This window comes from Tursiops truncatus, chromosome 12, assembly GCF_011762595.2.
Source record: "Tursiops truncatus isolate mTurTru1 chromosome 12, mTurTru1.mat.Y, whole genome shotgun sequence".
NCBI classification, from domain to species: domain Eukaryota; kingdom Metazoa; phylum Chordata; class Mammalia; order Artiodactyla; family Delphinidae; genus Tursiops; species Tursiops truncatus.
In genome coordinates, this window is record NC_047045.1 from 968,623 (window position 1) to 983,178 (window position 14,556).

The window sequence follows — 14,556 nt, forward strand, 5'->3', positions numbered from 1 at the left end:
TTAATTTTAATAACCTTATTATACTTTACCTTCGTTCTTTCTTTCTTTCTTTCCGTCCTTCCTTCCCTCCTTTAGACAACGAATCATCCCAAATTGAGGAGGTGGTCTCTGACAGCAAGATTTAGGATTTTTCCCCATTTACCTCTTTTAGTGAGGGTGTATGTGTATGCTTCTGTGTAAGATTTTGTCTGTATAGCTTTGCTTCCAACATTTGTCCTAAGGTTCTTTCCGTCCCTTTTTTTTTTTTCTAAATAAGAAGTTTTTAATTCAATAACTTTATTATACTTTATTTTATTTTTACTGTATCTTCTTTCTTTCTTTTTTCCTTCTTTCCCTCCTTCCTTCCTTCCTCCCTCCCTCCCTCCCTCCTTTCTTTCCTTCCTGCCTTCTTTCCTTCTTTGCTTCTTTCTTTCTTTCTTCCTTCCTTCCTATCCTCCTTTCCTTCTTTCTTTCCTCATACTTCTACTAATTCCCTCTACTTTTTCTCCCTTTTATCCTGAGCCTGTGGATGAAAAGCTTTTGGTGCTCCAGCCAGGAGGCAGGGCTCTGCCTCTGAGGTAGGACAGCCAACTTCAGGACACTGATCAACAAGAGACCTCCCAGCTCCACATAATATCAAACGGCAAAAATCTCCCAGAGACCTCCATCTTAACACCAGCACCCAGCTTCACTCAACGACCAGCAAGCCACAGTGCTGGAAAACCTATGCCAAACAACTAGCAAAACAGGAACACAACCCCACCCATTAGCAGAGAGGCTGCCTAAAATCATAATAAGGCCACAGACACCCCCAAACACACCACCAGACGTGAACCTGCCCACTAGAGAGACAAGATCCAGCCTCATCCACCACAACACAGGCACTAGCCCCCTCCACCAGGAAGCCTACACAACCCACTGAACCAACCTTAGCCACTGGAGACAGACATCAAAAACAGGAGGAACTACAAACCTGCAGCCTGCAAAAAGGAGACCCCAAACACAGTAAGATAAGCAAAATGAGAAGACAGAAAAACACACAGCAGATAAAGGAGCAAGATAAAAATGCACCAGACCTAACAAATGAAGAGGAAATAGGCAGTCTACCTGAAAGAGAATTCAGAATAATGATAGTAAGGTTGATCCGAAATCTTGGAGATAGAATGGACAATAGATTGGACAAAATGCAAGAATCAGTTAACAAGGACCTAGAAGAACTAAAGATGAAACAAGCAACGATGAACAACACAATAAATGAAATTAAAAGTACTCTAGATGGGATCAATAGCAGAATAACTGAGGCAGAAGAACGGATAAGTGACCTGGAAGATAAAATAGTGGAAATAACTACTGCAGAGCAGAATAAAGAAAAAAGAATGAAAAGAACTGAGGACAGTCTCAGAGACCTCTGGGACAACATTAAACGCACCAACATTCGAATTATAGGGGTTCCAGAAGAAGAAGAGAAAAAGAAAGGGACTGAGAAAATATTTGAAGAGATTATAGTTGAAAACTTCCCTAATATGGGAAAGGAAATAGTTAATCAAGTCCAGGAAGCACAGAGAGTCCCATACAAGATAAATACAAGGAGAAATACGCCAAGACACATATTAATCAAACTGTCAAAAATTAAATACAAAGAAAGCATATTAAAAGCAGCAAGGGAAAAAACAACAAATAACACATAAGGGAATCCCCATAAGGTTAACAGCTGATCTCTCAGCAGAAACCCTACAAGCCAGAAGGGAGTGGCAGGACATACTGAAAGTGATGAAGGAGAAAAACCTGCAGCCAAGACTACTCTACCCAGCAAGGATCTCTTTCAGATTTGATGGAGAAATTAAAACCTTTACAGACAAGCAAAAGCTGAGAGAGTTCAGCACCACCAAACCAGCTTTACAACAAATGCTAAAGGATCTTCTCTAGGCAAGAAACACAAGAGAAGGAAAAGACCTATAATAACGAACCCAAAACAATTTAGAAAATGGGAATAGGAACATACATATCGATAATTACCTTAAATGTAAATGGACTAAATGCTCCCACCAAAAGACACAGATTAGCTGAATGGATACAAAAACAAGACCCTTATATATGCTGTCTACAAGAGACCCACTTCAGACCTAGAGACACATACAGACTGAAAGTAAGGGGATGGAAAAAGATATTCCATGCAAATGGAAGCCAAAAGAAAGCTGGAGTAGCAATTCTCATATCAGACAAAATAGACTTTAAAATAAGGACTATTAAAGAGACAAAGAAGGACACTACATAATGATCAAGGGATTGATCCAAGAAGAAGATATAACAATTGTAAATATTTATGCACCCAACATAGGAGCACCACAATACATAAGGCAAATACTAACAGCCATAAAAGGGGAAATCGACAGTAACACATTCATAGTAGGGGACTTAAACACCCCACTTTCACCCATGGACAGATCATCCAAAATGAAAATAAATAAGGAAACACAAGCTTTAAATGATACATTAAACAAGATGGACTTAATTGATATTTATAGGACATTCCATCCAAAAACAACAGAATACACATTTTTCTCAAGTGCTCATGGAACATTCTCCAGGATAGATCATATCTTAGGTCACAAATCAAGCCTTGGTAAATTTAAGAAAATTGAAATTGTATCAAGTATCTTTTCTGACCATAACGCCATGAGACTAGATATCAATTACAGGAAAAGATCTGTAAAAAATACAAACACATGGAGGCTAAACAATACACTACTTAATAATGAAGAGATCACTGAAGAAATCAAAGAGGAAATCAAAAAATACCTAGAAACAAATGACAATGGAGACACAACGACCCAAACCTGTGGGATGCAGCAAAAGCAGTTCTAAGGGGGAAGTTTATAGCAATACAAGCCCACCTTAAGAAGCAGGAAACATCTCGAATAAACAACCTAACCTTGCACCTCAAGCAATTAGAGAAAGAAGAACAAAAAAACCCCAAAGCTAGCAGAAGGAAAGAAATCATAAAAATCAGATCAGAAATAAATGAAAAAGAAATGAAGGAAACAATAGCAAAGATCAATAAAACTAAAAGCTGGTTCTTTGAGAAGATAAACAAAATAGATAAACCACTAGCCAGACTCATCAAGAAAAAAAGGGAGAAGACTCAAATCAATAGAATTAGAAATGAAAAAGGAGAGGTAACAACTGACACTGCAGAGATAAAAGAGATCATGAGAGATTACTACAAGCAACTCTATGCCAATAAAATGGACAATCTGGAAGAAATGGACAAATTCTTAGAAATGCACAACCTGCCAAGACTGAATCAGGAAGAAATAGAAAATATGAACAGACCAATCACAAGCACTGAAATTGAAACTGTGATTAAAAATCTTCCAACAAAGAAAAGCCCAGGACCAGATGGCTTCACAGGCGAATTCTATCAAACATTTAGAGAAGAGCTAACACCTATCCTTCTCAAACTCTTCCAAAATATAGCAGAGGGAGGACCACTCCCTAACTCCTTCTACGAGGCCACCATCACCTTGATACCAAAACCAGACAAGGATGTCACAAAGAAAGAAAACTACAGGCCAATATCACTGATGAACATAGATGCAAAAATCCTCAACAAAATACTAGCAAACAGAATCCAACAGCACATTAAAAGGATCATACACCATGATCAAGTGGGGTTTATTCCAGGAATGCAAGGATTCTTCAATATACGCAAATCTATCAATGTGATATACCATATTAACAAATGGAAGGAGAAAAACCATATGATCATCTCAATAGATGCAGAGAAAGCTTTTGACAAAATTCAACACCCATTTATGATAAAAACCCTGCAGAAAGTAGGCATAGAGGGAACTTTCCTCAACATAATAAAGGCCATATATGACAAGCCTACAGCAAACATCATCCTCAATGGTGAAAACCTGAAAGCATTTCCACTAAGATCAGGAACAAGACAAGGTTGCCCACTCTCACCACTCTTATTCAACATTGTTTTGGAAGTTTTAGCCACAGCAATCAGAGAAGAAAAGGAAATAAAAGGAATCCAAATTGGAAAAGAAGAAGTAAAGCTGTCACTGTTTGCACATGACATGATCCTATACATAGAGAACCGTAAAGATGCTACCAGAAAACTACTAGAGCTAATCAATGAATTTGGTAAAGTGGCAGGATACAAAATTAATGCACAGAAATCTCTGGCATTCCTATATACTAATGATGAAAAATCTGAAAGTGAAATCAAGAAAACACTCCCATTTACCATTGCAACAAAAAGAATAAAATATCTAGGAATAAACCTACCTAAGGAGACAAAAGACCTGTATGCAGAAAATTATAAGACACTGATGAAAGAAATTAAAGATGATATAAATAGATGGAGAGATATACCATGTTCTTGGATTGGAAGAATCAACATTGTGAAAATGACTCTACTACCCAAAGCAATCTATAGATTCAATGCAATCGCTATCAAACTACCACTGGCATTTTTCACAGAACTAGAACAAAAAATTTCACAATTTGTATGGAAACACAAAAGACCCCAAATAGCCAAAGCAATCTTGAGAACGAAAGAAGGAACTGGAGGAATCAGGCTCCCTGACTTCAGACTATACTACAAAGCTACAGTCATCAAGATGGTATGGTACTGGCACAAAAACAGAAAGATAGATCAATGGAACAGGATAGAAAGCCCAGAGATAAACCCATGCACATATGGACAGCTTATCTTTGATAAAGGTGGCAGTAATGTACAATGGAGAAAGGACAGCCTCTTCAATAAGTGGTGCTGGGGAAACTGGACAGGTACATGTAAAAGTATGAGATTAGATCACTCCCTAACACCATACACAAAAATAAGCTCAAAATGGATTAAAGACCTAAATGTAAGGCCAGAAACTATCAAACTCTTAGAGGAAAACATAGGCAGAACACTCTATGACATAAATCAAAGCAAGATCCTTTCTGACCCACCTCCTAGAGTAATGGAAATAAAAACAAAAATAAACAAATGGGACCTAATGAAACTTCAAAGCTTTTGCACAGCAAAGGAAACCATAAACAAGACCAAAAGACAACCCTCAGAATGGGAGAAAATATTTGCAAATGAAGCAACCGACAAAGGATTAATCTCCAAAATTTACAAGCAGCCCATGCAGCTCAATATCACAAAAACAAACAACCCAATCCAAAAATGGGCAGAAGACCTAAATAGACATTTCTCCAAAGAAGATATACAGACTGGCAACAAATGCATGAAAGAATGCTCAACATCATTAATCATTAGAGAAATGCAAATCAAAACTACTTTGAGATATCATCTCACACCAGTCAGAACGGCCATCATCAAAAAATCTAGAAACAATAAATGCTGGAGAGGGTGTGGAGAAAAGGGAACACTCTTGCACTGCTGGTGGGAATGTGAATTGGTTCAGCCACTATGGAGAACAGTATGGAGGTTCCTTAAAAAACTACAAATAGAACTACCATATGACCCAGCAATCCCACTACTGGGCATATACCCTGAGAAAACCAAAATTCAAAAAGAGTCATGTACCAAAATGTTCATTGCAGCTCTATTTACAATAGCCCGGAGATGGAAACAACCTAAGTGCCCGTCATCGGATGAATGGATAAAGAAGATGTGGCACATATATACAATGGAATATTACTCAGCCATAAAAAGAAACGAAATTGAGCTATTTGTAATGAGGTGGATAGACCTAGAGTCTGTCATACAGAGTGAAGTAAGTCAGAAAGAAAAAGACAAATACCGTATGCTAACACATATATATGGAATTTAAGAAAAAAATGTCATGAAGAACCTAGGGGTAAAGCAGGAATAAAGACGCAGACCTCTTAGAGAACGGACTTGAGGTTATGGGGAGGGGGAAGGGTGAGCTGTGACAGGGCGAGAGAGAGTCATGGGCATATACACAGTAAAAAACGCAGTAAGGTAGATAGCTAGTGGGAATCAGCCGCATGGCACAGGGATATTGGCTCGGTGCTTTGTGACAGCCTGGAGGGGTGGGATGGGGAGGGTGGGAGGGAGGGAGACGCAACAGGGAAGACATATGGGAACATATGTTTATGTATGACTGATTCACTTTGTTATAAAGCAGAAACTAACACACCATTGTAAAGCAATTATGCCCCAATAAAGATGTTAAAAAAAAAAAAAGATGATACAAATAGATGGAGAGATATACGATGTTCTTGGATTGGAAGAATCAATATTGTGAAAATGACTCTACCCAAAGCAATCTACAGATTCAGTGCAGTCCCTATCAAACTACCACTGGCATTTTTCACAGAACTAGACCAACAACTTTCACAATTTTTATAGAAACACAAAAGACCCCGAATAGCCAAAGCAATCTTGAGAATGAAAAACATAGCTGGAGGAATCAGGCTCCCTGACTTCAGACTATACTACAAAGATACAGTAATCAAAGAGTATGGTACTGGCACAAAAAGAGAAATATAGGTCAATGGAAAAGGATAGAAAGCCCAAAGATAAACCCATGCACATATGGTCAGCTTATCTTTGATAAAAGAGGTAAGAATATACAGTGGAGAAAAGACAGCCTCTTCAATAAGTGGTGCTAGGAAAACTGGCCAGGTACATGTAAAAGTATGAAATTAGAGTACTCCCTAACACCATACACAAAAATAAACACAAAATGGGTTAAAGACCTAAATGTAAGGCCCGAAACTATGAAACCCTTAGAGGAAAACATAGGCAGAACATTTTGTGACATAAATCACAGCAAGATCATTTTTGCCCCCCCTCTAGAGAAAAGGAAATAAAAACAAAAATAAACAAATGGGACCTAATGAAACTTCAAAGCTTTTGCACAGCAAAGGAAACCATAAACAAGACCAAAAGACAACCTTCAGAATGGGAGAAAATATTTGCAAATGAAGCAACTGACAAAGGTTTAATCTCCAAAATTTACAAGCAGCTCCTGCACCTCAATAACAAAAAAAGCAAACAACCCAATCCAAAATTGGGCAGAAGATCTAAATAGACATTTCTCCAAAGAAGATATACAGATTGCCAAGAAACATATGAAAGAATGCTCAACATCATTAATCATTAGAGAAAAGCAAATCAAAACTACAATGAGATATCATCTCACACCAGTCAGAATGGCCATCATCAAAAAATCTACAAACAATAAATGTTGGAGAGGGTGTGGAGAAAAGGGAACACTCTTGCACTGTTGATAGGAATGTAAATTGATAGAGCCATTATGGAGAACAGTATGAAGTTTCCTTATAAAACTACAAATAGAACTACTATATGACCCAGCAATTCCACTACTGGGCATATACCCTGAGAAAACCATATTTCAGAAAGAGTCATGTACCAAAATGTTCATTGCAGCTCTATTTACAATAGCCCGGAGATGGAAGCAACCTAAGTGTCCATCATTGGATGAATGGTTAAAGAAGATGTGGTACATATATACAATGGAATATTACTCAGCCATAAAAGGAAATGAAATTGAGCTATTTGTAATGAGGTTGATGGACCTAGAGTGCGTCATACAGAGTGAAATAAGTCAGAAAGAGAAAAACAAATACAGTATGCTAACACATATATATGGAACCTAAGAAAAAATGTCATGAAGAACCTAGGGGTAAGACGGGAATAAAGACACAGACCTACTTGAGAATGGACTTGAGGATATGGGGAGGGGGGAGGTTAAGGTGTGACAAAGTGAGAGAGTGGCCTGGACATATATACACTACCAAACATAAAATAGATAGCTAGTGGGAAGCAGCTGCATAGACAGGGACATCAGCTCGGTGGTTGTGACCACCGAGAGGGTTGGGATAGGGAGGGTGGAAGGGAGGGAGACACAAGAGGGAAGAGATATGGGAACATATGTACATGTATAACTGATTCACTTTGTTATAAAGCAGAAACTAACACACCATTGTAAAGCAATTATACTCCAATAAAGATGTTTAAAAAAATGACACACTCATGTCATTAGGTATTTTTTAAATTAGATTAACTGTACCCCCTTCTTTACACATCAGTCACGATTATTTGTCTCAATAACTAGTTTCTACTTTGTGCCAGGAATCATCTGCCAAGACATTCACTGTCCATATTATTCACTTAAGTCTATACAGTGACTGAAGCCAACTCCCCAGTCTGGAAAGGTGGGATCTTGGATGCCTTACCTGACTATTGACAACTGACCTTCCACTCTCAGTGAGATGTAATGAGTGCTCACCAAGAGGCAATGAGTAATTGTTATTTGAGAACCTACAGGACTGAAAATTCTTCGTGCTGGAAAACCTAAGGGATAACCAAGGCAACGTTTTCTTTTGTTTTTTAAGCTAGTGGATACTTTCATCTAAGTGAAGCTTGCACGGGAGTAATGTAAAACCCTAAGAGAGCCTCCAGGAACCCCCAGTGCTCTGTGGATGGGAGTCTGAGAACGACTCCCCTTGCCCATCCTGGGCATCTGTGGTGAGGAACCGAGGTCCCGACACAGCGGCTGGTGGCGAGACAAAGACTAGTCTGTCTCCTGATCTTCACTCTACTCCCTGCCCTCAACTGGCATGCAGACCAGACAACTGACAGCACACAGCTCTCACTCTGGGGGATACTTCAGACATTCCCAATTCAGCAGCATTTTAATTCATGTATGTGACAATGCATAGAAAAAGTAAAAGGCATTCATTGTTTAAATCATACAACATATTGCTAAACTACATTGAAAGTTTTCATTTCACTTGGATTAAAGTGTTGTCTCCACCTGGGCTCACAGGTCTCCTTCCACCTGCCCACACCCCTACCTCTCTGGCTCCAAACCTGCTCACAGAGCTCCAGCCACACTGGCCTTCCTGCCACCCTGTAACGCGCCAGTCCTGCTCTGGCCATGGCCACGGGATCTCACGCACGGACAGGAGGAGAATGTCCACCCCCGCCCCCACCCACTCCCGGGAGCACACTGTGGCCCCACCCCCACCCACTCCCTGGAGCATCCCCTTGGCCCCACCCCCACCTACTCCCAGGAGCACCCCTTTCCCTCTTTCTCTCCACAGTGTGGATCCTCTAAGAAAAGGCTGAAGAATTCACTTGTTTGCCAACCTTGCTCTTGCCTCGACCAAGTGAAATGCTGTGAAGACAGAGACTTTGTAGATTCTTCCTTAATGAGTCCCCAGCATCCACAACAGTGCCTGGTGCACCACAGATGTTTAAACTATGTGTTGAGAAGTTGTGGGAGAGGATGAAAGGAGAGATCAAAGAATGAAGAAACCATGGAAGCAAAGCAGGAGCTCCAGGAAAGTGGGCACTGGGCAGTCATTAGACCTGCACCTGAGCTCAGAGAGCATCTTTCAGAACAAAATCACTGAGAACAGCATGACATAATCACTCACCAACACGTGTCATTTTGGCAACAGAATATTAACAATGCAGGCCTTTTCCCAAATACTGCATTTCACTAAGTTAATCAAAACATTTGTCTCTTACACTTACAAATTTCTACTCTGAACTCAACACCAGAGTTGGCCATTTTTGAAGAAAGAGCTTTAACTTCAAAGCAAAGACAGTGGAGACCTTCAGGATGGTGGAGGGGTAAGACATGGAGATCACCTTTCTCCCCACAAATACATCAGAAATACATCTACATGTGGAACAACTCCTACAGAACACCCACTGAACGCTAGCAGAAGACCTCAGACCTCTCAAAAGGCAAGAAAGTCCCCACGTACCTGGGTAGGGCAAAAGAAACAAGAAAAAGCAGAGACAAAAGAAGAGGGACGGGACCTGCACCAGTGGGAGGGAGCCATGAAGGAGGAAAGGTTTCCACACACTAGGAAGCCCCTTTGCGGGCGGAGACTGCAGGTGGCGGAGGGGGAAAGCTTCGGAGCTGCGGAGGAGAGTGCAGCCACAGGGGTGCGGAGAGCAAAGCAGAGAGATTCCCACACAGAGGATCGGTGCCGACCGGCACTCACCAGCCCGAGAGGCTTGTCTGCTCACCTGCCGGGGCGGGCAGGGCTCGGAGCTGAGGCTCGGGCTTCGGTTGGAGCACAGGGAGAGGACTGGGGTTGGCGGCGTGAACACAGCCTGCAGGGGGTTAGTGCACCACGGCTAACCTGGAGGGAGTTCCGGGAAAAGTCTGGACCTGCCGAAGAGGGAAGAAAAAGTCTCTTGCCTCTTTGTTTCCGGGTGCGCAAGGAGAGAGGATTAAGAGCGCTGCTTAAAGGAGCTCCAGAGATGGGCACAAGCCACAGTGATCAGCGCGGACCCCAGAGATGGGCATGAGACGCTAAGGCTGCTGCTGCCGCCAACAAGAAACCTGGGTGCGAGCACAGGTCACTATCCACACCTCCCTTCCGGGGAGCCTGTGCAGCCTGCCACTGCCAGGGTCCCGGGATCCAGGGACAACATCCCCGGGAGAAAGCACGGTGCACCTCAGGCTGGTGCAACATCACACCGGCCTCTGCCGCTGCAGACCACCCTGCTTCCGTACCTCTCCCTCCCCCTGGGCTGAGTGAGCCGGAGCCCCCTAATCAGCTGCTACTTTAACCCTGTTCTGTCTGAGTGAAGAACAGACTCCCTCAGGTGACCTACATGCAGAGATGGGGCCAAATCCAAAGATGAACACAGGAGCTGTGTGAACAAAGAAGAGAAAGGGAAATCTCTCCCAGCAGCCTCAGGAGCAGCAGATTAAATCTCCACAATCAACTGGAACCCTGTATCTGTGGAATACCTGAATAGACAACGAATCATCCCAAATTGAGGTGGTGGATTTGGGGAGCAACAATATATATATATATATTTTTCCTTTTTCTCTTTTTGTGAGTGTGTATGTGTAAGCTTCTGTGTGTGATTTTGTCTGTATAGCTTGGCTTTTACCATTTGTCCTAAGGTTCTGTCTGTCTTTTTTTTTATATATATAGTATAGTTTTAGCACTTGTTATCATTGGTGAATTTGTTTGGTATGTTTGCTCTCTTCTTTCTTTTTTTATTATTACTTTTAAATTTTTTATATTTAATAATTATTTTTGTTTTTATTTTAATAACTTTATTTAATTTTATTTAATTTTTCTCTCCTTCTTTCTTTTTTCTCCCTTTTATTCTGAGGCATGTGGATGACAGGGTCTTGGTGCTCTGGCCAGGTATCCAGCCTGTGCCTCTGAGGTGGGAGAGCTGAGTTCAGGATATTGGCCTACCAGAGACCTCCCAGCTACACATAATATCAAACAGTGAAAATCTCCCAGAGATCTCCATCTCAATGCCAAGACCCAGCTCCACTCAATGATCAGCAAGCTACAGTGCTGGACACCCCATGCCAAACAACTAGCAAGGCAGGAACTCAACCCCACTCAATAACAGAAAGGCTCCCTAAAATCATAATAAGGTCACAGACACCCCAAAACACACCACCCGATGTGGACCTGCCCACCAGAAAAACAAGATCCAGCCTCATCCATGAGAACATAGTCACCAGTCCCCTCTACCAGGAAGCCACATAACCCACTGAACAAAACTTAGTCACTGGGGGCAGATACCAAAACCAACAGGAAATGCAAACCTGCAGCCTGCAAAAAGGAGTCCTCAAACACAGTAAGTTAATCAAAATGAGAAGACAGAGAAACACACAGCAGATGAAGGAGCAAGGGAAAAATCCACCAGACCAAAATACGAGGAGGAAATAAGCAGTCTACCTGAAAAAGAATTCAGAGTAATGATAGTAAAGATGATCCAAAATCTTGGAAATAGAATGGAGAAAATACAAGAAACGTTTAACAAAACCTAGAAAAACTAAAGACCAAACAAACAATGATGAACAACATAATAAATAAAATTAAAATTTCTCTAGAAGGAATCAATAGCAGAATAATTGAGGCAGAAGAACAGATAAGTGACCTGGAAAACAGAATGGGGGAATTCAAGGCTGTGGAACAGAATAAAGAAAAAAGAATGAAAAGAAATGAACACAGCCTAAGAGACCTCTGAGACAACATTAAAGGCAACAACATTTGCCTTATAGGGGTCCCAGAAGGAGAAGAGAGAGAGAAAATATTTGAAGTGATTATAGTAAAAAATTCCCTAACATGGGAAAGGAAATAGCCACCCAAGTCCAGGAAGTGCAGAGAGTCCCATACAGGATAAACCCAAGGAGAAACATGCTGAGACACATAGTAATCAAATTGACAAAAATTAAAGACAAAGAAAAATTATTGAAAGCATCAAGGGAAAAATGACACATAACATACAAGGGAACTCCCATAAGGTTAAAAGATGATTTCTCAGCAGAAATTCTACAAGCCAGAAGGGAGTGGCATGATATACATAAAGTGATGGAAGGGAAGAACCTACAACAAAGATTAACCTACCAGGCAAGAATCTCTTTCAGATCCGATTAATAAATCAAAAGCTTTACAGACAAGCAAAAGCTAAGAGAATTCAGCACCACCAAACCAGCTCTACAACAAATGCTAAAGGGACTTCTCTAAGTGGAAACACAAGAGAAGAAAAGGAACTACAAAAACAAACCCAAAACAATTAAGAAAATGGTAATAGGAACATACACATTAATAATAACCTTAAACATGAATGGATTAAATGCTCCAACCAAAAGACACAGGCTTGCTGAATTGATACAAAAAGAAGACCCATATATATGCTGTCTACAAGAGACCCACTTCAGACCTAGGGACACATACAGACTGAAAGTGAGCATATGGAAAAAGATATTCCATGCAAATGGAAATCAAAAGAAAGCTGGAGTAGCAATACTCATATCAGATAAAATAGACTTTAAAATAAAGAATGTTACAAGAGACAAGGAAGGACAATACATAATGATCAAGGGATCAATCCAAGAAGAAGATATAAAAATTATAAATATATATGCACCCAGAGGTTATAGGAAGATGGCAGAAGAGTAAGACGCGGAGATTACCTTCCTCCCCACAGATACACCAGAAATACATCTACACGTGGAACAACTCCTACAGAACACCTACTGAAGGCTGGCAGAAGACCTCAGACCTCCCAAAAGGCAAGAAAGTCCCCACGTACCTGGGTAGGGCAAAAGAAAAAAAAAAGAAAGAAAAAACAGAGACAAAAGAATAGGGACAGCACCTGCACCAGTGAGAGGGAGCTGTGAAGGAGGAAAAGTTTCCACACACTAGGAAGCCCCTTCGCGGGCGGAGACTGCGGGAGGCGGAGGGGGGAGCTTCGAAGCTGCGGAGGAGTGCACAGCAACGGGTGCAGAGGGCAAAGAGGGGAGATTCCCGCACAGAGGATCCGTGCCGACCGGCACTCACCAGCCCGAGAGGCTTGTCTGCTCACCCGCCGGGGCGGGCGGGGCTGCGAGCTGAGGCTCTGAGGCTCGGGTTTCGGTTTCGGACGGAGCGCAGGGAGAGGACTGGGGTTGGCAGCTTGAACATAGCCTGAAGGGGTTAGTGCACCACGGCTAGCCGGGAGGGAGTCCGGGGAAAAGTCTGCACCTGCCGGAGAGGCAAGAGACTTTTTCTTCCCTCTTTGTTTCCTGGTGCGTGAGGAGAGGGGTTTAAGAACGCTGCTTAAAGGAGCTCCAGAGACGGGCGCGAGCCGCGGCTAAAAGCGCGGACCCCAGAGGCGGGCGGGAGACGCTAAGGCTGCTGCTGCCGCCACCAAGGGGCCTGTGTGCGAGCACAGTTCACTCTCCACACCCCTCTTCCGCGGAGCCTGTGCAGCCCGCCACTGCCAGGTTCCCGGGATCCAGGGACAACTTCCCCGGGAGAACGCACGGCGGGCCTCAGGCTGGTGCAAAGTCGCGCCGGCCTTTGCCGTTGCAGGCCCACCCCGCACTCCGTGCCCCTCCCTCCCCGCCGGCCTGAGTGCGCCAGAGCCCCCGAATCAGCGGCTCCTTTAACCCCGTCCTGTCTGAGCAAAAAACAGACGCCCTCCAGCGACCTACACGCAGAGGCAGGGCCAAATCCAAAGCTGAGCCCCTGTGAGCTGTGAGAACAAAGAAGAGAAAGGGAAATCTCTCCCAGCAGCCTCAGAAGCAGCAGATTAAAGCTCCACAATCAACTTGATGTACCTGCATCTGTGGAATACCTGAATAGAGAACCAATCATCCCAAATTAAGGAAGTGGACTTTAGGAGCAAGATCTATGATTTTTTTCCCTTTTCCTCTTTTTGTGAATGTGTATGTGTATGCTTCTGTGTGAGATCTTTTCTGTATAGTCTTGCTTCCACCATTTGTCCTAGGGTTCTATCCGTCCATGGTTTTTTTTTTTTTAAATTTTTTTCTTAATAATCAATTTTAATTTTACTAACGTTATTATACTTTACCTTCGTTCTTTCTTTCTTTCTTTCCTTCCTTCCTTCCCTCCTTTAGACAACGAATCATCCGAAATTGAGGAGGAGGTCTCTGACAGCAAGATTTATGATTTTTCCCCCTTTACCTCTTTTAGTGAGGGTGTATGTGTATGCTTCTGTGTAAGATTTTGTCTGTATAGCTTTGCTTCCAACATTTGTCCTAAGGTTCTATCCGTCCCTTTTTTTTTTTCTAAATAAGAATTTTTTAATTCAATAACTTTATTATACTT